Raw genomic sequence first — 16,140 nt, forward strand, 5'->3', positions numbered from 1 at the left:
GAGCCCGAACTCGAACTGCCTCAACCCCCCAGATGTCTCCCAGCTCCCCTTCATGGCGGGGATCTGAGAATTTGAGCATCCGCACTTAGTGGCTCCTTCCTTGGTGTAACTGGGGTGCAAATAACGAGGATGTGATCCGTCGTCGGGGATGGTGAGAAACTGAAGGGCACGGCTCATCTGCGGCGTTAGGACCGTGCAGTTGCTTTGCCAGCAGCCTCGCGCTTCGCTCATCAGAAACGCAGGGCATGATTTCTCTAATACCTTTAGCAATTTTGGTGTCTCGTGTCACGGTTCGGAGGGCAGCAAAATTTATTTAAAAGTAAAAAAAAAAGGCACTGAAAAATTCCAGTTTTTTTAAGGGCCACTTTGTTTTTAAGCTTGCGCAGCTCTGAGCACGTAATTCACTTTGCTGGCTCGCGGGTGGAATTTAAAGCCGCTTTCGGGTGGCGGCAGCCTGTTGTTTTGGGGTGCCGGAGCAGCCCGCGGCGCGCTACGGCGCGTGGCGTTCAGGAGTTTGTCACCGGGGATCTCAGTGCGGCTGCACACACCTTGTGGGGGGGCTGTGCAGGGACCCGGGCGCCTGCCTTCTCCACCACCACGGGGCACTGAGGTGCGTTGGAGGGGGCGCAGGGGAATGGGGCATTGCCGGCAGCACGCCGCCGCCTTTTTCACGTCCTGCGTGTGTCAGAAGCAATTCACAATCAACTGGGATGTCCCCTTGTGCCTTTGCGAGGAGGCAGAGCAGGAGGAGAAGCTGCTGTTCATTATGCTGACGCCCCTGGCTGCCTTCAGGATCGGAGAATGCTAAACAGGCTCAGACCCCCCAGGTACGAGGGGCTTTGGAGAGCCAGGCGAGCCCTGGAAGAGGAGGGCTGGCTCCGGCTCCCTCTCTAAGTTGCGCTGGCACAAGGACGACAATCACGTCCTAGCGTATGGGAGCAGCAGGAAAAGCACTTGTCTGGGCGCACGGTGCTTCGCTGGGGCCTGTTGTTGGAGGATCTCCAACAGCCTTGTGCTTATCAATCGGTAAAGCCTCGCCTCGCGCTCCCAGGGAGATAAATGCTGTTGTCCTGGGGGGGGTGGAGGCACAAAGAGGTGAAGGGAGAGGTGGGCATCGGTTTGGGGGTGGCTGGCACCCTCTGCCCGGATGTCAGCTGGCAGAGAGCCCACCTGAAAGGAGTCTGATATTAATTGCAGAGGGCTGGGGGCAAGGTGGTTGGTGTGCAGTAAGCGCAGAATGGAGCACGTTTTGCCCTGCTTTGTCAGCTGTGGTTTCGTTTGTCAGTGTCCTGCCTTACTGCATCCTCTGCGATTCCATTCTTGAGACTACCCCAGATAGGAAGCTGCTGTTTTGATGAGTGTGTTCCTCTGTGGTTCCTCTCAATGCCATTATACACGAAAAATCCCTAGGGACACCACCTGAGCTTGCACCCAGGCTTTAGAGGTATCAGGAGGGCCAAAAGGGAACCTCTAGTGAGCCACTCTGGTGGAAGGCCTCGTTGTTTTTTGCAAGAGCAAGACAATAAAGCACAAATTCAGAGCTGTTGGCATTTGGATATGCAGTAGGGGCCAAATGGGTTTGTTCAAATGATGATTTACTGAGACTTGTGTAAAAGAGGGGGACAGAGGAACCAGAGAGGCGGGAGGCAAAGAAGAATCCAGCCCCCAGTGGCCTTGAAAGCGATCCGCAAGCGCCTGCTGTCTCCATGCTGATGGATTTGCTGTCACCTCTCCCTGGCATGAGGTGACAGATTTCTCTGTCGGATGAAGCCAGAACCAATAGCCATCCATCACCGTGAGGACGGACGGGAGCAGGAGGGAGGCATAGCGAGGGGGGAAGCAAGCCTTGGCAAAATGTTTCCCTGCCCTCCTTCCTTGTCAGCGCCGGGTCATGGGGAATAGGTCCTGTGCGTGCACACGCCGGTGTGGGAGTGCTGCTGCTTGTCACCCGAAGCACGGGGGGATCCGAGTCCGGGCACAGGAGCGCAGGGGCATGGGGGGAGCCGTCTTCGGAAGGGGATGATATCTACTTGGGAGACTTTCCTTGGGGTTTTTATTACCGTGTTATATCATACCGCGTCGTGCTATCCAGTCACGGGGGAACGGCTCCTGGAGCTGCCGGCGTTTTTGGCCTGTCCTTTGCAAACGCTCGCAGCGAGCAGATGGAAGGGCAGGTCACTGCTGTGCTGCAGCTGGGCCAAGGCTCTGCCGGAAGGCTTGCCAGCTCTGCCTCCCTCCATGCACGAGCAGCGGAGCCAGAGCCCGGGAAGTCTCTGGGGCACCCTGCGTGCAGGAGACTTCTGCTCCTTCTGTCTCGGTGTGAGACAAAGCGCCGTGGTTAGAGCTCCCGGCCCTGCCTTTTTACTCCTCCGGAGCTGAACCCAAGACAAAGGCAATGCTCTGCCCACCCAGACCTGTGTTGTTGGGCAGAAAAATAATGCTCTCTCCGCTCCTGCAGGCTCCCCGCTGGCAGGCAGTCGCCTTGGTTGCTCCATCCCCGGGGCGTGACGCGTGCTGCGTCAGAGCTCAGGTGGGTTATCCTGCGGGGTGCAGTGCTAGGCAGGACCTCGGGCTCGGTGGTTGCATCCCCAGCTGTGCTTAGTGCCTCCAGAGCCGCTCCAGCCTCTCCCTGGGCTCTCTCTGTGCTGTTTCCAGCCCCGGGCTGTGACAGCGCCTGCTGCCCACCTTCATCTCGTGGTGCGTTGGTGCCTTTGCAGCCACGTTTTGTTTTGCATTAAAATCTTCCTGCCCTGTCCTGTTGATCAGTGCCTTCTGATGGGTGCCCTGCAATGAAATGATTTAGTTAGTTCTCACAGCCAGAATGGAAGAGCAAATGTAAGGAAACGACCCGTAGAAGCTGTGTTCATTTAGTGCATCCTTAAAAAATGTGTTTCTGGTGCAGGGAGAAAGGATGGCTGACCACCAGAGAGAGACCAGGTACGTGGAAGTGTTTCTATACACCTAACCATCCCACAAAGCCAAAAGGAGTAGGGCACTTCATTCGTTATAGATGTTCTTCTTAAATCCTTTGAAGCATATTTCTCAGTCCTTTTGCCCTCTAAATAACTTTGGAAATCTGGACCAAAACTCTATACACGCTGCTTATTTCTAAGTTGCTCCTACAAGGAGCTTGGGGGGGAGAAGCCCTACCTGTTTGCTGAAAAGCAAAGAGCCTGAGCGTTCCCTTAAACTGAATTAGCACGCAGAAAGCTTGGGCTGCTGCTGAAGCTTTGCTGCTCCCAGGCCTCAGACTTTGCATCTGGTTTTTCATTTGCAGTAGGCTAATATGCTTTGACACTGCACCCCTCTGGGAAGCTGTCGACGGGCAGTGTCAATATTTCCTTCTGAAAAAAAAAAAAAGAAAAAAAAAAGAAAAAAACCAACCCCCCATCCTCTAAAGCGTTGCTTTACAATGTGCTTTTCCGAATTAAATTACGGAGCGCGCAGGCTGGAAGTCTCCACCTGAAGAAAACATTCCCAATACCTGTGCATTCCCTGCATCCCTGGAGTCCATTTGTTTTTTGTTGTCCTTTCTTTTCCATCCCCTCCTCTTTAGAAAAAGAAGGGAAATGCGAATATTTGCTGTCATTGTGGCAGCTTCTGGACTAGGTTCTGTCGGTGTCTAAGCCTGGATCTGTGCTGTCAACTGGAAGCGCTCCAGTTTTCAGGAGTCAGGCACCCAAAACTTGGAGATTAGCATGAAAGTCAGGAAAATCAAATACAGGTGTGTGGGGGCAGTATTTCCTCTTTGTTTTCTTACCTTGTTTCATTGTTTTACTTCTTGGTTTTGATGCTCTAGCTTTTATCCTTTCACATTTTTCTAAAAACTCACGAGGGCTAGAGGAATTCTCCTTTAAAGGTATGGGTCATGGGCATAAGCACTCGACTCTGGGACTGAAGGCTTCATAAAACCCACTAAATATCAGAAGACCTGTGGGATTAAATTGCAGGCGTTGACAGCAGCCGAGGTGTGTTCTCCCCGGGGCTCTGGCAGTGCTGCTGGGGAAGGCGAAACTCACACTGCTGTTTTCCTTTCCAGCTGGACAATTCTGTCCGTGGGAGGAAAGCAAGGAGGGATGCAAACCCGTCCTGACTGCCACCGGTGCCTGGCGTACACTGTTAGCATTGTCTGGGGGGCTGCTCCTTGCCAGCCCTGCTCCGATACCTGTCAGGTTCCTTGGCAGGCCTTTTCACTCCGTTCCTATAACCCCGATCTCGTAAGCTAACTGAAAACACACCCTTCCTATTCTCCCTTTTATTTTGGCTGCGTATGGAATTTGAATTCACCATTTTGTAAAGGGCCAAGGTGAAGTTCCTGAACTTATACAACTCCTAGAGAACTTTAAATAGTGCATTGTCTAGCTGTGAACCGTTTACCTTGAAGAAGTCTCGCTGAACTAGCAGCACTGCGTTATCCGACTGTTGTGCCGTTTTACCCTTAAACAGACTTCCAATAAGCCGACCGAAGTCAACCTTGCGAGGTTTAATGGCTGGTATTTGGGGACTATGCAGGGAGATTGTAAAGACCAGCACCACTTTGCTGACTTTATAGCCTCCAGCAGCAGTTACTGTGAAGCGGTGTCGCTAGTCCATCACCGGAGGCTTTATTCCCTTCTGAGCTTGCAGCTGAATACCATCTGGCCCCGGTGATTTAGTGCCCCTGAGTTCCCCCGCTCGGTCATAACTTCCTCCTCGGAGATTTTGGTGTCTGCTAAGGCCACGTCCTGATTTCCTGTGAGAAGGGCTCTCGGAATAGGAATCTCTCCATTGTCCTCTATGGGGAAGGAAAAGACAAGGCGTACAATTAACTTTCCTACTACTTTCTTTTAAGTGGAATGAGGGCTTATAATCATGCGTACATCCTTCTTGCTGCTTATTTATGTATCCTTCTGGCTTAAGAGAGTATTGTTAGATGTATTTCATAGAATCATTCAGGAATATTCTTCTAATATTTTCTTATTATTGACTCCGATTTCCTATTTGAGCTACTTGTGGTGTGGATTGAATTCTGTGGCCCGTATCTTAAGAGGGGCAATTGTCTTTCTCAAGGATGCTGAGGAAATTTTGTACTTGTTTTCTGAACTGTCCTGATTTTATTCTACCTGCCTTGAATCCCATTCACTCAAGCTCTGTCGCAGTGCCCAAAGTGGCTCGCCAATCAATGTGATGGTTTTGGATTTTCTTTCTTCCTTCCTTTTACTTTTAAGTAGTCGACTGAGGATCTAAAAGGACCTTAAATAAATAAAGAAACCCTGTGGCTGCTGCAGCTGTAAGTTGTTCCCTTCTAAACAATCCTGGCGTCTTATCTCCCCCTGTTTTTATTTATGTTGGCTGGGCTAAGTGTGCCCATCCAGTGCCTGCACCAAACAGAATAACAACAACCAGAAACAGAAAATAAAACCACGCGGATTTCTGTCTGTGAAGAGCAACCAAGGACCTTCTTGGTCACGCATGGCCCAGCGCTTCCATGGCAGCTCCTGCGGGAACACCTAAAAGGTCGGGTCTGGATGCGCCGTGTGATGGTCGCTGCTGTGCTGTGGGTGGGAGACCCGCCTCTGAGTGAGCTAATCCTGACCTGGAAGAGAGAGGGAGCCCGCTAGAGAGAGTCTCCACCCCAGATAATTACCTAATTACCTGAAAAGTAGGGTTAATTAACCTGGGCGGATGGCCACAGTCATGACTGTGCAGCTTCTGGGCACGGAGCTGGGCTCGGGGTGTGCTTTGTGCTGTGCGGGCGGAGAGCTCGTGGGGCCAGCCCTGGGATTTCTATTCAGATGTGCTCTGCGATCCCCTTAATGTATCAGAACCTCATGAATGCTGAATTAATTAACTTTCACTGTGATTTCATGGCTATTTAATGATCTCTTTGTTACGGGTGGAGAACTGAGGCAGAGAGCAATTAGGGACTCTCTGAAGGTCACCCAGGAATTCTCTGGGAGAGCTGGAGACCGAAGCCAGCGTTTCCTGCCGGTGGTTCAGCCACACGCAGCACTGCTTTCTCTTCTGTGGACAGGTGCGTCGGCTCGGAAGCTGCATCCCCGGGATGACCGGCTGCAAGTTGTTGTGTGCACGGTGTCGGGCGGTTAACTCTTGAGAACTGTGGGTTCATTCAAAGGTTTTTAGATAAACCCTCGCTATGGCATCCCGGCTCTGTTCAAACGCGGGAAGGAGATTAAAGGTGAAGTTTCAGCGCAGAGCTCATCCTCAGGCAGGACAGAAAATAGAAGCGAGTGAGTTCTCTGGGCTTTTCCCCCAGCCTGGCGATGCTCCGCTGGCCAGAATGTCATTTCTGATTTCGTCTCTGCTGTTCTCTCGTCCGTTCTCATTAACCCCTTCCCCTGTGTGAACCCTGCAGCCTGCACGGCGCTCTGCCCTGCAGCCAACATGACTGCTGAGAGAATCTTTCTGCCTCTCTGAGCAGGACTCCCCAGTCTGTGGATTTCCTGCTCTTCTCTTGGGGCTCTCCTCTAGTCTTGCCTGCTTTATATTCTTTGCATTTTAACTGTTTTGTGGCTCTCCTTTCTCCCTTGCCACGTCCAAGTCTATGCCACCTCTCCCTTTGCTAACAAAATATTCTTCTTCCCTACGAGACCTCCTTAACACCCAGGAGCTGGCAGAGCTGTGTGTCAGCTCAGTAGCTCTCGCTGTGTATTTTGACTAGGAGAGTTTTGTCTTCCTACCTGCCTCTTGCGAAGTCTGCCAAGGTGAAACTCCGAAAGCTGCTCATTGAGGATCCAACATTCAGCGTCTCACCACTGCTCACCGACTCCGCTTTCCCATGACTGCTCCGTAGCAGTGGCTGCCTGCCATGCTGTGTGGTCTTGTCAGATTTTTGGTAATGCCTCTCTCTGCCTCCGAGTAGGTTTTGGGTAAATCTTCTGTTTTATCTTCAAAGCACTTTGCAAATGTGAACCCATTTGCATGCCATCCCTCTAAGGCACATGGCATTGTAGGTCTTTAACAGAAAAGGAGAGGAAGCCATAGAGGAAGCTCATTAATTTACTCCTAATGTTACACCCTAACATCTGTTCTGAGAGCTACAAAGTGGACGTGTATTTGCCCAGAATTTATCTTTATCTGCCATTTTATCTGGTAGCCAATTATTTAGAAAAAGGTTGCTGTCTAGATCTGCACTACACAAATGATGTCTCATTTTTTATGCATCGTATTATCAATAATATCTCATTTTATAAGACTTCCTCCTTCCTTTCCCCATTCTGTGCCAGGGATGTGTTCATTCAGTCACCAGATCCTAACGATTTTCAACACGCTCAGCTCCCCAGGTACCTTTCAGGAAACGTCCCTAAGCCTCTTTGCACCTTGGTTCCTCAACTGTGCAACCGCTAATCTGGGTCCCTTAACCCTGGAAGGTCTCCTGCTTTATTGGCTTAGTAGAGATCTGATAAGTGTTCGGTTCTGGCGTTGGGAATCCAAGAATGGCACACAATGAAACGTAAGGCTCCTGCAGAATTAGTGTTGTGTCGGTCAAGTGAAGTGTCTGAGGACTTCAGAGCTTGCCCTTCCCTGTAACTTTCATCTCAAGAGAGCTACCACGGAGTGTACTGATGGCTCTGCTGCTAGGCATCACCAGGGCTGGCAGCAAAAAGTGTGAGACACCGAGAATTACAATAGGTTTTAGTAAAGGATAGCATATGCTTCAGTAGAAGAAAGGGAAAAGGGAAAGTATGCCGGAATATATTCATGAAGAGGGACTCATTTGTTCCCTGTGCTGTTTTATTAATGCAGTGGACCCGCTCCAGAAGGCTACACCCTGTCTTACCTTTCATTTCAGACCCAATTGGGTGAATCAGAGGCCTCCTCTGTGTGAGGGTTGCATGAAAAGCACGAGAGACGTTCTGTGAAAAATGTGTTTAACAGGAGCAGAGCCATTGCTCTTTCCCCACCTCTGGCGTGAAGCAGGTGCTATGGATAGGGCATGCTGAAAGCTTTGTAAATGGGGTCTGGATGGTCACGAGGCGGAATTTGCTGCTGTCCAAACAGGAATTCCCAGTTTCAGACCTCACAAGATTATTAGTGAATAAACACTGGAATGCTTTGGAGCGATGACATAGGCTAGTCCTATGTCCATGGAGGCAGAAATCCCATTGCCGTGGAGAAGGGGAGGCAGGAAACCTCCCGGTATCGGGGTTTTGTTTAAGTGTAAAGGGAGGGAGAGTCTCCTCTGTGAGATCTCTCTCATCTTGTAGTTCTCATTTGTGGTGGGAGGAATGGCGTTTTGGAGGTGTCTCCAACAAATAAGCTAGCCCAGGTTTGCTTGTGCAGCTCTGACTTGTGACTACTCGTTCCCAAGGTGGCCATGAGGGGCACTGCAGGGTAAGGAATGGGGCCAGCCACACTGGTCCCAAAGTAAATTTGGTTTCAGAGGACACCACAGGGCATAACCAGTAATCCCCAGTGAGGCTGAAGGGCTGCCTGCATTTAGGGTTTACGTAGTGTGGCACAAACAGGGACGGTGCTCCCATCCGTGTCCATAAAGCCTTAAAGGTTGAACGCTGGGTGGGGGCAAAGGAAGAGCATGGGTGCACACACTTCTAGGGTAAAGGTGTGAGGGTCTGGCTGCCCCTGAAAAATGCATGAAAATGATCAGTGGTGAACATGTGGCACTGTAGGTGGGAGAGGAGAGCCTACTGTGGGGTCAGAGGAGAGGGGTTTGGAGCTTAGGCTGTGGGTGACGTTGCTGTCCATGCTACCAGTTCCCTGTCTGACCCTAGACGAGACCCTTTAAAAATTATTTGCAGCAGTTTCCTCACCTGTAAAATGGGGCAGCACTCGCCTGCCTGCGGGTGAGTTAGATAAATGTCTCACTGCCCATGCCTTGTGGATGTGAGGCGTGACATGAGCTGGGTTAGGACAGGTTTGTGTGCTGCGTTGGGTGCAGAGGGAATCTGAGAAGAGCTTTGCAACCGAGGCATGTCTCTGTCACTTACTCACTGCCATCATTCTTGTCTCCCGAACAGACTTTTGAGAGGCAGATGTCTGTCGGATGACAACGTACCGAGAATTCTGTGGCGTAAAAGCTGTGAAGCATAAAGCAAATGAGAGGATGTGGATGTCTAGATTAATGGGAATGGCTCTCTGAAGGTGTGGTGTGTATTTGTGTGTGCGTTACACACATCTGTATTGCCTTACCTCTGTGCGTCTGGCACAATCGCATGTAAGTGTGTGTACTCACCCCTGCGTGTATGATCGGGTGCCTAAGTACACGTAAGAGTGCCTCTGAACGTGTTTAGGGACCCCTACGTGCATTTTGGAGTGTCCGTGATCACTCTGGCGCAGATACCTCTGTGTGCAGTCAAACAAGACCTTTTAAATGTTAGGCAGTAGGGCGGGCAACCTCCTTTGGCAACCGTAACTGAAATGCATGGTCCAAGGCATGGCCTTAAAAGGGTTTTAAAAAAGCTGAATGCATCATTATTGACGTTTTGATTCCAGAATACATAGGGTCTTGCTGCAGAGGCGATGTTTTCTCCTTGGAATATCATTCAGGTTGAAGAGGGCAGTCAGGTTGGTTAATTTGGTTTGAATGAGCACTCTCTAGAGGCTACAGGACTAGCTGCTATTATAAGCACCTGCTACGGCTCACCTGCATGGGGTAGCGTACCGAGTGACTGCCTGAGATAACCGGTTGATGAATGGCATCTATACGTGGTATCAAACAGTACCAAACGCTTTCAGCACAGTCCTGGCTAAGTGCTCGTTGGATGCAGCATATCTCCTTAGAAGGAACGAGGTTAATTTTTTTTTGTTGATGAGAACAGGTGGCGAGAAGCACAGAAAGCAACCTAAGGCCGCCTGAGCCAGGCTGTGCCCAAGCAGCGCTCTGGGATGAGATATCGATGAGCTAGGGTGCTGTGAGGATAACACGCGGTGCTGGGGGGCGAGGAGGGCTTCCTTCCTGCGCCAGATCATTTTGAGCAGGCAGGGCCCGTGCCAACTCCAGTTTCATGTTGACTTCTCTCGAATACAATGCCTCATTGTTCAGGGGAGACCACTTCATCATTTTGTCAGTGCCATCGTTTACTATCTTAATTCTCTGGGGAGAAGGCGAGAGGAGGGAGCAAGGGGGTTGGTTACTGAATCTTAGAATTTCAGACCTGGTGTTCGCATTGTTCCTGCCCACACCAGCCTCTTGCTTCACGGCGAGCTTGGACGGAATTTTTTGCTTTGTTTGTGTTTTTTTTTTAATCGTTGCCTCCCATGTGCAATGAGAGATCAATGCTGCATTAATGGAGCAGCCTCACCGCTCTGTGCTGACGATGCACGGAGAGCAGGGGGTGTAGACAGCAGCATAGTTTTCATGCACAAACTTCTGTTTGTTTCTAATACCTTTCATAAATAGCCCCTTTAAAGTCAAACTATGGATATGCACTCACAAGCCTGAGTGCCTAGAGTTCAGGCTGCTTTCCTGTAGTTAAGCACGGGTGAACCGAAAGGCCCCACAAAACTAAGGTATGCTGACAGCTGTAAGGGCCTTTGGAAAGGCAATTCAAGCCACCTTGCTGCAGGCTGAAGCAACTTGTTTTTCCCCATTATCTGCTGCAGCGAGGGCACCTTTGGTTTGTGTGTGGGTAAGCTGGCCCTCTGGCAGTGTTGTTACCTGTTGGCTAGCGAGGTGGCAACTGAAATGGCTGCTCCATGGCTCCCCGCAGGGGAACCCCGCTTGAGAGCAGCAGCGGATCTCCTGGTGCAACCTGGCAGGCTGCACTTTGTCAGGAGGGGGAGCAAGGGGGGAAGTCAAGCCTGGGCTCTCACCTGCTCGTGCTCTCATCTATCACCTTGAATTGTGTTGCAGGATAAAATTACTCATCCAAACCTAATGATAAATTAAATCAAGCCCGGAGTAAAGAGGATTAATGGGCTGTGCACGCACGTGCACGCGCTTGGCAAAGCGGCCGTGACCCAAGCAAAATTTGAAATGCCTGCTGGAAACGATGAAGCCGGTCACAAGGTGGGCTAGGGAATGCTGTGAGGCTCCTGCGTCCCTTCACAGAAATACAGCAGGCTATGGGAACAGCTTCCACCCCGTGAAAGCGGAGAGGACTCCTGGAGGAGCCATCTGAGCTGTGTAAGGGTTTCTCCATGCAGGAGGAGTCTCTTTCCTGCGATAAGGGCCTCGTGTAGGTGGGGCGAGCCATGGGAGAGGCAGGCTTTTAGCAAACGACTGTATAAGCCGTAAACATATTTGATGAAGGCCAACAGCACCTGTGTTGTTCCTGGAGAAACAGCGGGCTGTGTAAGAGCAGGGACTTGGAGTATGAACTGAGTGGGAGCGTTTAGCTGCTGCACACGGCTGCTGTCAAAGCCCGGGACAAAGCAACTCTCGAAGCTTCTGTTTGCATGCCTGCCGTAAAATGCAGCGTGCTTTTGGGGCTGGGAGCTGGGAAGTTTAGGTCCTCTTTCCTGCTCTGCTCACTTTGGGAGGAGCTCTGTGGGGTCAGTGTCGTCGCTCACGCTAAGCCCGCCTGAGAAAGCAGTCCTCGGGATGCCCTTCAGCCTTGCAATCCACGAGCGTTACTGGCCTGCACCACCGAGGAGCTGGGAGTCTTTGATTTCTGTGCCTGCTGATTAATTCAGGGTTGTGAGCACTACAAATCCTTAGCATCCCTTTGTGTGTGAAGCACCTTACAGAGGCCTGGCACGCCGCGGTGACAGGCACCAGCCGGCCCTTAGCAGGGGGCACTGAGGCACAGCGTGCTCCAAGTGACTGCGGGTGCCAGGTGCTCTGCCTGTGCCCTCGCCGGCCTCCCTCCCACTCAAACCGCCAGCTCACATTGCCTTATCATCACCTGACAATGTTTTTCAAAATCAACAGCCTCGTAAAGCTTTTCCTAATCTACAGCAGATGCCGTCAAGAGGCCAGTTATTAGCTTCACGGGGGGGAAAAAAAGAATAACAAACCCCAAACCCAACCTTCCCCCGGCCCACCGCACAAAGCCTCCCTAACAAATAAAGTAAATACGTCGGGGGGGTGGGTGGTTCATCCCCAAAGCAAACAGGGTATTTCGCTCCCTCTCTCGGGTTTGGCTAAAAAAAGCAAATAAACCACAGAGGAAGCGCGTCATGGTGCAAACCGTAACCAGATGGCGCGGGTGCGAGCGTGGGAGGGGAGAGGGGGTTTCTCCGAACGGAACATGCGTGTCGAGGAGGAGAGCTCCGGGCAGGGGCAGGCAGCGGCGGGCTCCTGGTTGTGCGGGTCGCCCCCAGCCGCAGCTGGGACCCTGGGGTGGGCTGGGGAAAGGGGGAAAGCCTGTGACTGAAACCGAGACTGCTGGGGGCCGCGCGTGGAACATGAAATCGAGTAGGGCAGGACTCCCCGGTATCGGCAGCAGCCAGCACAACGTCTCGCTCAGCTCCTTTCTTTTTCTGTTTCGTTGCCGCGTGCTGCTGCCCTCCGTCAGGTGCTGCTGCCTCTTCTCTCCCACCTTCTGAGGGTCTCAGAAATCGGTCGTGGGCCTCCCCTTCTCCCTGGGCCTGTCCACCCTGGTGAAAGGGGCCTGGCTGGGGGCATCCCAGGAGCCAGCACGGCTCGTGCCTTCCACCTCTGCTTCTGCCTCCTGAGGCTGCCCAGAGACCGTTCCCCCTACAGCTGAGAGGTGGGCATGGGTGCTGGCTCCTCAGACGAGTCTTGAGCCTCTGATGCACGGAGATGAGCTGCGTCTGCGTGCCCTGTGCTTGGTTCCTCTCTCGTTAGCAGCACCCCTGCTTTGTGTTACGAGAACGTGGTTATGTGGGGTGGTTTGCAGTGGTGGGGCGAGCAAGAGCATTTGGGAGGGGGGCATTACTTCTGACTCTGTAAAATGTAAATCCCCTCTTGCAAGGGAGTCAGAGTTCTTATTAGGCCCCTTTCTGAAAGTCCCCCCCGCGCTACCACAAAACCTCCAGCTGGGGTGGTGCTCGCCGTGTCCCTGGGTAGAAGGTCTCCTCTTCTTCCTCTGCTTTGGTTTGGTTTGGTCTCGTCAGTGTGCAAGTGAAGTTTTGGTTTAGGGGCTCAACCAACAGACAATTATGAAAGGCACTGGGGCACAGCCTCGGAGACCCGGTTCAGCTGTGATGCTTTGTGCGTGTGCTGCCTGCTCTGGGTGTCAGTGGCAGTGCACGAGGGAGGTGCTCACACTCAAGGACTGTCACACAGAGGACAAGCCGAGCCGCAAGGATGCTGGTCTTAGTTCTTGAGAATATCCAGTTTCCATGTGCTACTTGGCCCTAATTTTCCCAAAAGGCATCAGGGCTAGAAACTGCAAATAATAGTTTGAAAAATGGCCTAGAGCACCTCCAAGTATTAACTTGTGTTCTGCCTTAGGCCGGAGTGATGATCGTTGGCATTTTCAATGGGGAAACCAGGGCACAAGGAAGAGATTTGCCTTGGCAGTGAGCTGATGTCAATACTGGGAGAAGAATCTGGGGGGTTCTGGTTCCCAGTCTGGGACCTGGCCTCAAGACAACTTCCTATTTTCCTTCCAACTTTTTTCTCCCTTCCCTTCCTCCCTCCCCTCTCCTCTCCTTACCCTCTCCAAATGCAGACTTCTGGTCTGAAGCTTGCTCCCATAGCGATAGCCTTTGGTGAATTTGGGAAGACGACTGACTTGTTTAGCTGTGATACGCTTTTTCTGCGAGTGATGCGGTACCCGGAGTTTGGATCAGTAGGGGCAGCGACGGCTTGGCCCCACAACCTGAGCCCTACACGTGGGAAGTTGTGTGGGTTTGTATAAGGCACATGCAGGGGAAGGCAGTCAGCTAGGGAGGGAAAAGAGGGAAGAAAAGGGAGAAGGCTTTTAATTAGGGTGATGGAATGAGCATGGGCAGGAAGGGTCGTGGGTAAGGTATGGCGGGGCTGGTGGATACGGACCCGAGGAGGAGAGCGGTGTCTGAATGACATGTGGGGTGACAAGGTGCAAAGAAAGAGGTCTGTGGGACGTGGCGCATGGAAATAAAAGACGGAGAAAGGAGAACGGTGGTGGCGAGGTTGCAGAGTGGGGTCTGCCAGGAGCGACTGGGGCGCGTTTGGAGAGAGCTGGGAAGAGCCCTGAAGGTGGGGATGAAGGCAGGCCCGGGGGCAGCTTGTGCGAGGCGGGAGGCAGCTTTCCTTGAGGGCTGGGGAGGGAGAGGGTGAGCGTGCAGGGTTTGGACGGGTTGGTGCTCGGAGGGTTTTGGCTCGCGCGGTGCATTAGCAGCAGAGAGCCCGCAGCGCTGTCCTGTCGGCACGGCTGCTGCGGCTCCAGACGGTGTGCTGCGAGCTGGGGGGCTTCGCCCGGGGGCAGAACCAAGTTATGCCTTTTCCACCCACGGAGTGTTTGAGGAAAGGGCTGCTGCTGCAGCTCCTCTGGCAAGAGGGAGGTTTGGGCAGACCAGCTTCGCCAGCCAGAATGAAAAGGGAAGGATAGAGGGGAAAAAAACCCGGCAGACAAATAAAAAGCCGTCTGTTTGCTCCCCCAAAGGAGAGGCAGGCGTTAGCACCACCCCCCAGTGACTCCTGGATAATTAGCATGTCTATAGAGCAGAGCCTCTGGCTCTAGGCATGCAACAATATTTTTCAATGAAGCAAAATGCAGATTTTTCCTAGTAAATCCCGTGTTAGCTCCTGCCTCCCTTCCCGTTTCCCACCCCGGCAATGCACAAGCAGCTCCCGTCCCCTGAACGTTCAACCACTGCTGCTGCAGGCTCCGGGGGACACGGCGAGAGCTGCGGGGGCAGGGGGGCACAGGAGGAGATGAACACCAGCGGCACAGTCAGGATCCGAGAGCCATGCTGCCGGAGCAGAGGGACTTCTCTCTGCCTTAACCATCTTCCCCTGGTGCCGCTGGGACGAGCTGGAGGCAGCCGTGGACGCGCTGGTAGCTGTAGGGCTCCCTGCGCCGCCCGCTAGGAGCAGCGAGGAGTGCCAGGAGGGTCTGCAGGTCCTGGGGGTGAGATGCGACCGCAGCAGGTAACAGAGGTAACCTCATGTTCCAGCTCTAAATGAGGGTACGGGCTGCGGCCAGGGCTGGGCTCTGGGATTTCAGGAGCCTGCGTGTGCAAGTGGAACAGGAGAACAGTTTGTCTTTGCCAGCTGAGGCGGTGATAGAAACACGTGGCGTGTGATGTTTTGTCCTTTGGGGCGAAGACAGGGTCTGAAAGGAGCCCCTTGAACTGAGACCTCAAAGGTGAAGGAACAGAAGTTTTCCAGGGAAACTGAGGCACGGGGAAATAGGAATGGTGCGGGTTCATGAAGAGAAATGGTGCCAGAGCTCCCGACTGAGCTCCCAAAGCAGCTCCTGCAGGTTAGGGCATCGAATTGCCATTGCTCGCACCCCAAATACACCCCTGCTCCGGCAGGTGAGGGTAGAAGCGAAGAGCTACGTTTCCACCTGAAGCCAGCTCCAGGGGTGGCGACGTGCTGCTGCTTCGCAGGTGACTGCGTTGTTCATGAGCGCTCCGAGCAGGTAACCCCAGCGACAGACACCAGGCAGCTGATGGATTTAATGGCTCTGTTTCTGTGGACAGCTGCTTTTGCATGGCAAGCAGGGCGGTGCGCTGCCAGCCTCGGGATTACGGTGCCACGCTCCATGCAGCGGGCTCCTGATCTCCGCAAGCGTCCCTCCGACAGAGACAAGAAGCCAACTGTAATGAAATGAATGCCACTCTGCTAGGAGCTCTGACCCCACGTCTTATGCAAACTTTTCCTCTGGCCTCTCTTAACTCCGCGTGTGTTGCTTAATCTCTAAAACGGGGACAAAGACCGCGATCCGCTTGCGGAGTTGATAGCAAGGAGGAACGTGGCCCTCAGCCTCTAATCCCGCAGAAATGCATCTCCTCAGGGGGCATTCATCTTCAAATCCAGCCTTTGTGGCTTGGGCTAATTGCTGGTCAGCGCTAGCAAAGAACACTGACGTGACACGGTGCTGACAGGCACTAAACCATAGCTGCGACATGAAGGGATGGGTCGGGGGGCTTTCCCCGCCCGGCCGAGGCTGTTAACTGCAGCTTGTTCTGCAGTCGTTTACCTCGGTGAACTTTCCATGTCTCTAATGGATAAGCGGGATTTTTCCGCATTTAAATGTTTGTTTGTGTTAGGAATCGCTTCTTGATATCGACGTTAAATCTTCCTCATCCTGAATTTCCCCACCTTTGCCATGTCCCTGC

At 52.5% G+C, this 16,140-nt stretch overlaps 1 protein-coding gene across 3 annotated transcripts in view; it reads left to right on the forward strand.

Annotated features, from left to right (window-relative positions):
- The window catches only part of SAMD11 (sterile alpha motif domain containing 11), a 221,908-nt gene that overhangs the window by 25,242 nt on the left and 180,526 nt on the right, over positions 1-16,140 (forward strand). The window lies entirely within an intron of this gene.

Source organism: Anser cygnoides, chromosome 23 (assembly GCF_040182565.1).
Source record: "Anser cygnoides isolate HZ-2024a breed goose chromosome 23, Taihu_goose_T2T_genome, whole genome shotgun sequence".
NCBI classification, from domain to species: domain Eukaryota; kingdom Metazoa; phylum Chordata; class Aves; order Anseriformes; family Anatidae; genus Anser; species Anser cygnoides.